This window comes from Scyliorhinus torazame, chromosome 2 (assembly GCF_047496885.1).
Source record: "Scyliorhinus torazame isolate Kashiwa2021f chromosome 2, sScyTor2.1, whole genome shotgun sequence".
NCBI lineage: Eukaryota > Metazoa > Chordata > Chondrichthyes > Carcharhiniformes > Scyliorhinidae > Scyliorhinus > Scyliorhinus torazame.
This window is the reverse complement of record NC_092708.1, coordinates 379,353,453-379,362,204: the sequence shown is the minus strand read 5'-3', so window position 1 is coordinate 379,362,204 and position 8,752 is coordinate 379,353,453. Positions and strand designations below refer to the sequence as shown.

Here is an 8,752-nt window from a genome sequence, read left to right as displayed (position 1 = left end):
GGATATCTTAAATTAAAGAATTGGCCACTTTAAAAACCACGTCTGCAGAAGCCTGCAGAATCCGAATATACGAAACTCAGACTGGCTGCGGGGGGAGGGGGGCATGTCTGGAGCAGCAGCTGAAAACCCTTCAGGTGATCCATCGCACCTACTTGAGATGCATTGTCCTATTGTCCACAGTTGCTGATAATCCATCGCTCCTCCCAGGGCGGCCTCAGGTGCCCTGTCAACAGGTCATCAACCAGACCATTGGGCAATGGGGTCCTGCCTTCTGAGACTCCATTGGCCGAAGGCCAGGGGCAGGTGGAGAAAGGATAAAAATAGGCATTTCCAGCCAGACATCGCACGAGGAAAGACTCGAAGCAAAAGGCTGGAAGCTGGGTGTGTGAGGTGACCTTGACCAGACCAACATTCAGCGAGAATCACCTTTGCAAAGAGGAAGCAGAGGGACTCAGGGAGCAGATCTACAGGTTATCAAACCACCTTTGCGGGTAGGATAGACGATTCCTGGGTGTTTCTTGTATATAGAGTGGGTAATTTATGGATTAACTACATTTAATAAAGTGTGTTTCATTATATCTGTCTCTGTACTTTGTAATACTCATACTGGGTAAAGTTTAATGAAGGAGCTGGTCGAAGTATCTGAATTGATTTAGATACAAGAGCGCTTTGGCAAGGCAGCGTGAGGGGTAGTTAAGGTGTTGTGCAAAGCAAAGCGGTGAGGGAGTGTGGTGCGTTTAGTGTGTGGGATGTGGAAAATGAGCATTAATTTTGTTGTGATTGACTGGAGGATGATCAGAAAAGAGTATAAAGTGGAGAAGTGTAACTGTGCTCAAGCTATTTTTAGACTTTGAAATTCCCCATGTGGGGGGGGTGCAAGGTTCGCGGAGATACTGGAATAGTGTGTGGCATATGGAGAATGGGCATGAATTTTAGTGTGATTGAGTAGAGAATTGTAAGAAAAGGCATAAAGTAGAGAATTGCATGTGCATGCTTGAAGTGTTTTTGTACTTTGAAATTCCCCATAGAGGAGGGTTTTTTGGAGCAGGGAGATGGAATAGGGTTGGTGGAGATACTGGAATCGTGTGTGGGATGTGTATAATGGGCATGAATTTTTGTGTGTAGTCGGTAATTGTAAGAAAGGGGATAAAGTGTAGCTGTGCCTGTGCATGCTTGAAGTGTTTTTGTACTTTGAAATTCCCCATAACGGGGTTTGTGCACCGTTCTCGGAGATACTGCAATACGGAGTCGATGCGTGGAGTGGACGGAGCAAGCCCCTATTCCATCTCCCTGCTCCAAAAATCAATTTAATATATGCTCCCCAGATAAGGGACGTATCAGATATTAAACTGATAAGAACAGATTTAAAAAAACATTTTTTAATTAAAAAAAATATACTTTATTCATAAAATTTATCATAAGCATTACAGAACATTTCGAATTGTCTTGACTGTACATTTCCGTCAGAGTTACACATTGCTTTGACTTCCATTCAATTTTGATATTATCATACACATATCACTCTTTACATTACAATTCCTCTTAAATATTTACATTGTCATGTTTGTTTTATACATTGGAGTGTTGGTGGCCCAGACCGAGGGGCTTTACACTGTTACCCGCCCCTCGGTGTACATTTGCTGGAAAGACCTTACACAGTGGTCTTTCCCCATTGCGCCTTGGCGGCTGCTGCCCCAAGCTTGAGTGCGTCCCTCAGCACGTAGTCCTGGACCTTGGAATGTGCCAGTCTGCAACACTCGGTCGAGGACAATTCTTTGCACTGGAAGATCAGCAGGTTTCGGGCAGACCAAAGAGCGTCTTTCACCGAGTTGATGACCTTCCAGCAGCAGTTGATATTTGTCTCGGTGTGTGTCCCTGGAAACAGTCCGTAGAGCACAGAGTCCTGTGTCACAGAGCTGTTCGGGATAAACCTTGACAAATACCACTGCACCTCTCTCCAGACCTTCTTTGCAAAGGCACATTACATTCCACAAGGTGTGTGACCGTCTCATTTCCCCCACAGCCACTCCGAGAGCAGGGTGCATTGGCGCAGAGCCTTCGGGTGTGCATGAAGAATCTGACAGGGAGGGCCCTTCTCACCACCAGCCAAGCTAGGTCTTGGTGCTTGTTTGAAAGTTCTGGTGATGAGGCGTTCTGCCAGATGACTCTGGCAGTCTGCTCAGGGAACCATCCAACGTCCTCCACGGTCTCCTTTTCCCTGAGGGCCTCGAGGACATTACGTGCTGACCACTGCTTCATTGCCTTGTGGTCAAAGGTGTTTTACTTTGACTTCCGGTTGCGGCGATGACCAGCTAAGCCGCACGTTTCGGCGGCTCCAGCTCGAACGGACCTTTGGGCTCTTTTAAGAGCCCCAACGAGGAATTTTTTCGGGACAAAACCCGGTGTGGGGTGAGACAACAGGGAGTCCCCCCCCCCCCCCCAGCGAAAAAGAAAAATATCGGCGGTGGTGGCCAGATCTCGAAGAATCCTCGAGGGCAGTGGCAGAAGGAAGAAAGGAGCAAGATGGCGGCGGAGGTGACCTGGGGACCGGACCAGGATGAATTTTTAAGACGGTGTGTGGAGCTGCTAAAAAAGGAGGTGCTGGCCTCGATGCTACAAGCAATTGAGGGGCTTAAGGAGACACAAAAGACCCAGGAGATAGAGCTCCGTGTGGTGGAGCAGAAGGTGACTGACAACGAGGACGAGATCCTGGGCCGGGCAGTCAAAATGCAGACGCACGAGGCGCTCCATAAGAAGTGCATCGAAAGGATTGAAGTCCTAGAAAACAGATCACGGAGAAAGAACCTCCGGATCCTGGGTCTCCCCGAGGGAGTGGAAGGAGCTGACGGCGGGGCTTACGTGAGTACGATGCTACGCTCGCTAATGGGAGCTGAGGCCCCCTCGGGCCCCTTGGAAGTGGAAGGGGCCCATCGGGTCCCTGCGAGGAGACCAAAGGCAGCAGAACCATCTGGGGCGATGATCATGCGATTTCACTGCTTCAATGATAGAGAGGCGGTTCTGAGATGGGCCATGAAGGTACGGAGTAGTAGATGGGAGAATGCGGTGCTACGAGTGTATCAGGATTGGAGTGAGGAGGTGGCGAGAAGGAGGGCGAGCTTCAATCGAGCCAAGGAGGTGCTGCACAAGAAGAAAGTGAAGTTTGGGATGTTGCAGCTGGCGCGACTGTGGGTCATGCACCAGGAGAGGCATTACTACTTCGAACCGGCGGAAGAAGCATGGACCTTCATTAAAAACGAGAAACTGGATCAGAACTGAGGGACTGATCTTGGAGGGGAATCGTCAGTGCTGATGTATATAGAAATGTAAATTGGGGAGGGGGGGACATTGAGAAATGTGGGCGCCGGTGCGGGTAAAGAAGAGACTCAGGCGGGGGATGGGGAATGGGAGTGGGGCGGCAGAGGGAGCTGCGCCACGAGGGGCGGGACGGCTCTAGAGAACACAAGGTTTCTTTTCCTTGTTCCCGCGTCAGAAAGATGATGGTGGGAAGATAGGCGCAATTGGATGGGAGTTCCTCACACGGGGGGGGGTCAAGGAGAGAGCGGGAGAAGCCGGGGTCAGTTGAAGTCAGCTGACTTTCGGAAGCAATATGGGGGGAGTAACCTTGCTAGATGGGGGTCTAGCGGGGGGGGGATAACTGGGTTGCTGCTGCGGAGATCGAGAAGGAACTGGTAAAAGAGAAGGTGGTCGGGGCAGGTATGCGCCGCCTGGGGGACGGGTGGGTGCGCGGAACCGGGACGTGGGACTGGCCCAGAGAGGGTGATGGCTAGTCGACAGGGGAGGGGGGCGGGCACGGGTCCGGCTGATCACGTGGAATGTGAGAGGCCTAAATGGGCCGATTAAGAGGGCCCGAGTGTTCGCGCACTTAAAAGAACTGAAGGCAGACGTGGCCATGCTTCAGGAGACGCACCTGAAGGTGGCGGACCAGGTTAGGTTAAGGAAAGGATGGGTGGGACAGGCGTTCCACTCGGGGCTGGACGCAAAGAACAAGGGGGGTGGCCATATTGGTGGGGAAACGGGTGTCATTCGAGGCTAGGAACATTGTAGCGGACAGCGGTAGCAGATATGTGATGGTGAGCGGCAGACTGCAGGCAATGGAGGTCGTGTTGGTTAATGTCTCTGTCCCGAATTGGGATGATGTGGGATTTATGAAGCGGATGCTGGGATGTATCCCGGACCTGGAGGTAGGAAACCTGATAATGGGGGGGGGACTTCAACACCGTGCTGGACCCAGGGTTAGATCAATCTAGATCCACGACCGGAAGAAGGCCGGCAGTGGCCAAGGTGCTTAAGGGGTTTATGGACCAAATGGGGGGAGTGGATCCGTGGAGATTTGCTAGGCCACTGGCCAAAGAGTTCTCCTTTTACTCCCATGTCCATAATGTATACTCCCGGATAGATTTCTTTGTTTTGGGTAGGTCACTGATATCGAGGGTGGAAGGAACTGAGTACTCAGCCATAGCTGTTTCAGATCATTCCCCACACTGGGTGGACCTGGAACTAGGAGAGGAGAGGGAGCAGCGTCCACTCTGGCGACTGGATATGGGATTATTGGCGGATGAGGGAGTCTGCGGAAGGGTGCGGGGATGTATCGAAAGATACCTGGAGGCCAATGACGACGGGGAGGTCCAAGTAGGAGTAGTATGGGAAGCACTAAAAGCGGTGGTCAGGGGAGAGTTGATCTCCATCAGGGCTCACAAGGGGAAAACGGAGGCCAAAGAAAGGGAAAGACTACTGGGAGAGATTTTGAGGGTAGATAAAAAATATGCGGAGGCCCCGGATGAATGACTATACAGGGAGAGGCGACGACTCCAGACGGAGTTCGATCTGCTCACCACAGGGAGGGCAGAGGCACAGTGGAGGAAGGCACAGGGGATGAGATATGAATATGGGGAAAAGGTGAGTCGCCTGTTGGCCCACCAGCTGCGAAAGAGGACAGCAGCGAAGGAGATAGGGGGAGTTAGGGATGAAACGGGAGCCACTGTGCGGAGAGCAGGGAAGATAAACGAGGTGTTTAAGACCTTTTACGAGAGGCTATATAGGTCCCAACCCTGGAGGGAAAAGAAGGGATGCAGCAGTTTCTGGACCAACTAAGGTTCCCGAAGGTGGAGGAGCAGGAGGTGGCAGGCCTGGGGGCGCCAATTGGGGTGGACGAGGTGATCAAAGGGCTGGGGAACATGCAGGCAGGGAAGGCCCCGGGACCAGATGTGTTCCCGGTGGAATTCTATAGAAAATATGCGGACCTGTTGGCCCCGCTGCTGGTAAGAACCTTTAACGAGGCCAGAGAAGGGGGGACCCTACCCCCAACAATGTCGGAGGCGACGATATCTCGAATCTTGAAGCGAGATAAAGATCCGCTGCAGTGCGGGTCCGATAGGCCTATCTCATTTCTAAATGTGGACGCCAAGTTGCTGGCAAATGTGCTGGCGACGAGGATGAAGGATTGTGTCCCGGGGGTGGTACACGAAGACCAGACAGGGTTCGTAAAGGGGAGACAATTGAATGTCAACGTGCGACGGCTAATAGGGGTGATAATGATGCCCCCAGCAGAGGGGGAGGCAGAGATAGTGGCGGCAATGGATGCAGAGAAGGCATTTGATAGGGTGGCGTGGGAGTATCTATGGGAGGTGCTGAGGAGGTTCGGGTTCGGGGAGGGGTTTGTCAGCTGGGTTAAACTCCTCTAAGGGGCCCCAACGGCAAGTGTGGTCACAAATCGGCAAAGGTCGGAGTATTTTCGACTGCACAGGGGAACAAGACAGGGATGCCCGCTGTCCCCATTACTGTTCGCGCTGGCAATTGAACCACTGGCCATAGCGCTGAGAGACTCCAGAAAATGGAGAGGGGTGGTTAGAGGGGGAGAGGAACACCGAGTGTCACTCTATGCGGATGACCTACTGCAGTATGTGACGGATCCAGTGGGGGGGATGACAGAGGCCATGCAGATATTGAGGGAGTTTGGAGATTTCTCGGGATATAGGCTTAACATAGGAAAGAGTGAGTTTTTTGTGATACACCCTGGGGATCAGAGTAGAGGGATAGATGGCCTACCACTAAGGAGAGTGGAAAGAAACTTCCGATACCTGGGGATTCAGATAGCCAGGAGCTGGGGAACCTTACACAGACTCAATCTGACACGGCTGGTGGAACAAATGGAAGAGGATTTCAAAAGGTGGGACATGCAGCCGCTGTCACTGGCGGGCAGAGTGCAGGCAATTAAGATGATGGTCCTCCCGAGGTTCCTATTTGTGTTCCAATGTCTCCCTATACTGATCACTAAGGCCTTCTTTAGAAAAATAGATAGGAGCATCACGAACTTCGTGTGGGCAGGGAAGGCCCCGAGGGTAAGGAGGGGGTTCCTACAACGTAGTAGAGACAGAGGGGGACTGGCGTTGCCGAATTTGGGCGACTACTATTGGGCCGCCAACGTGGCGATGATTTGTAAGTGGATGATAGAGGGAGAGGGAGCGGTGTGGAAAAGGTTGGAGATGAAGTCCTACAAAGGGACGAGCTTGAAGGCACTGGTGACGGCGCCATTATCGCTCTCCCCAAAAAAGTTTACCATGAACCCAGTGGTGGCGGCAACATTAAGTATCTGGGGGCAATGGAGGCGACAGAGGGGTGTGCTGGGAGCCTCGGTGTAGTCCCCGATCAGGAACAACCATAGGTTTGCCCCAGGGAGGCTGGACGGAGGATTCCAGAGCTGGTACCGGGCAGGAATCAGGAGAGTGGGAGACTTATTTATAGATGGGACGTTTGCGAGTTTGGGAATACTTGAGGAAAAGTATGAGCTGCCCCTTGGAAATACCTTTAGGTATATGCAGGTGAGAGCGTTCACGAGACAACTGGTGAGGGAATTTCCGCTGCTCCCGACACAGGGGATCCAGGACAGGGTGCTTTCGGGGGTGTGGGTCGGGGAGGGCAAAGTGTCCGAGATGTACCGGGAGATGAGAGAAGAGGGGGAGGAGCTGATGGACGAACTGAAGGGAAAATGGGAAGAAGAGCTCGGGGAGGAGATTGAGGAGGGTTTGTGGGCTGATGCCCTAAGCAGGGTAAATTCCTCTTCCTCGTGTGCCAGGCTTAGCCTGATCCAATTTAAGGTGCTGCATAGAGCACACATAACGGGAGCAAGGTTGAGCAGGTTCTTCGGAGTGGAGGACAGGTGCGGGAGGTGCGGCGGAAGCCCGGCAAACCACACACATATGTTTTGGTCGTGTCCGGCACTGGAGGGGTATTGGAGGGGAGTGACGGGAGTGATCTCGAAGGTGCTGAAGGTAGCCAGGCTGGGGGTTAGCTCTATTTGGAGTAGCGGATGAGCCGGGAGTGCAGGAGGCGAAAGAGGCCGATGTTGTGGCCTTTGCGTCCCTAGTAGCCCGGCGTAGGATTTTACTCATGTGGAAGGAAGTGAAACCCCCCGGCCTGGAGACCTGGATAAACGATATGGCGGGGTTTATAAAACTGGAGCAGATTAAGTTTGCGCTGAGAGGATCGGCTCAAGGGTTCACCAGACGGTGGCAACCGTTCCTCGACTACCAAGCAGAACGTTAGAGGGAAGATAGATGACCAGCAGCAGCAACCCAGGGGGGGGGGGGGGCGGGGAAGGGAGGGAGGGGGGGGTAAGATGTTTGGGTTCTGGGAGGGGGGGGGGGGAGTTTCATTTTATGTTATTTGGTTAGTTTACCATGTTAGTTAGTTACTCATTGTTAGATTGTAGTTATCATGTTACTTGTACTTTTTATTTTTATTTTGATTGATGTGTAAGGGGAAAAAATTGTGATTGAAAAACTTTAATAAAATATATTTTTTTTTAATTAAAAAATTAAAAAATCCACTCCGAAGAACCTGCTCAACCTTGCTCCCGTTATGTGTGCTCTATGCAGCACCTTAAATTGGATCAGGCTAAGCCTGGCACACGAGGAATAGGAATTTACCCTGCTTAGGGCATCAGCCCACAAACCCTCCTCAATCTCCTCCCCGAGCTCTTCTTCCCATCTTCCTTTCAGTTCGCCCACCAGCTCCTCCCCCTCTTCTCTCATCTCCCGGTATATCTCTGACACCTTGCCCTCCCCGACCCCTCCCCCCCCCCCCCCCCCCGAATGCACTCTATCCTGGATCCCCTGTGTCGGGAGCAACGGAAATTCCCTCACCTGTTGTCTTGTGAACGCCCTCACCTGCCCTCATATACCTAAAGAAATTTCCCCGGGGCAGCTTATACTTTTCCTCCAGCGCTCCCAAGCTCGCAAACATCCCGTCTATAAATAAATCTCCCACTCTCCTAATTCCCAACTGGTGCCAGCTCTGGAATCCTCCATCCAGCCTCCCTGGGGCAAACCTATGGTTGTTCCTAATTGGGGACCCCATCAAGGCTCCCAGCACACCTCTCTGTCGCCTCTATTGCCCCCAGATACTTAATGTTGCCGCCACCACTGGGTTCGTGGTAAATATTTTTGGTGAGAGCGGTAGTGGCGCCGTCACCAGCGCTTCTAGACTCGTCCCTTTACAGGACTTCATCTCTAGTCTTTTCCACGCCGCTCCCTCTCCCTCTATCATCTACTTACGAATCATCGCCACATTGGCGGCCCAGTAGTAGTCGCCTAAATTCGGCAGCGCCAGTCCCCCTCTGTCTCTCCTACGTTGTAAGAACCCCCTCCTTACCCTCGGAACCTTCCCTGCCCACACGAAGCTCGTGATGCTCCTGTCTATTTTTTAAAAAAAGGCCTTAGTGATCAGTATAGGG

At 52.2% G+C, this 8,752-nt stretch overlaps 1 non-coding gene across 1 annotated transcript; it reads right to left on the bottom strand.

The window, feature by feature from the left end:
• Positions 1-1,210: 1,210 nt before the first annotated feature.
• LOC140408045 (U2 spliceosomal RNA) lies at positions 1,211-1,396 on the bottom strand. The gene has a single exon (XR_011939991.1). It is a non-coding gene; the product is annotated as a U2 spliceosomal RNA (small nuclear RNA).
• Between the last annotated feature and the right edge of the window lie 7,356 nt (positions 1,397-8,752).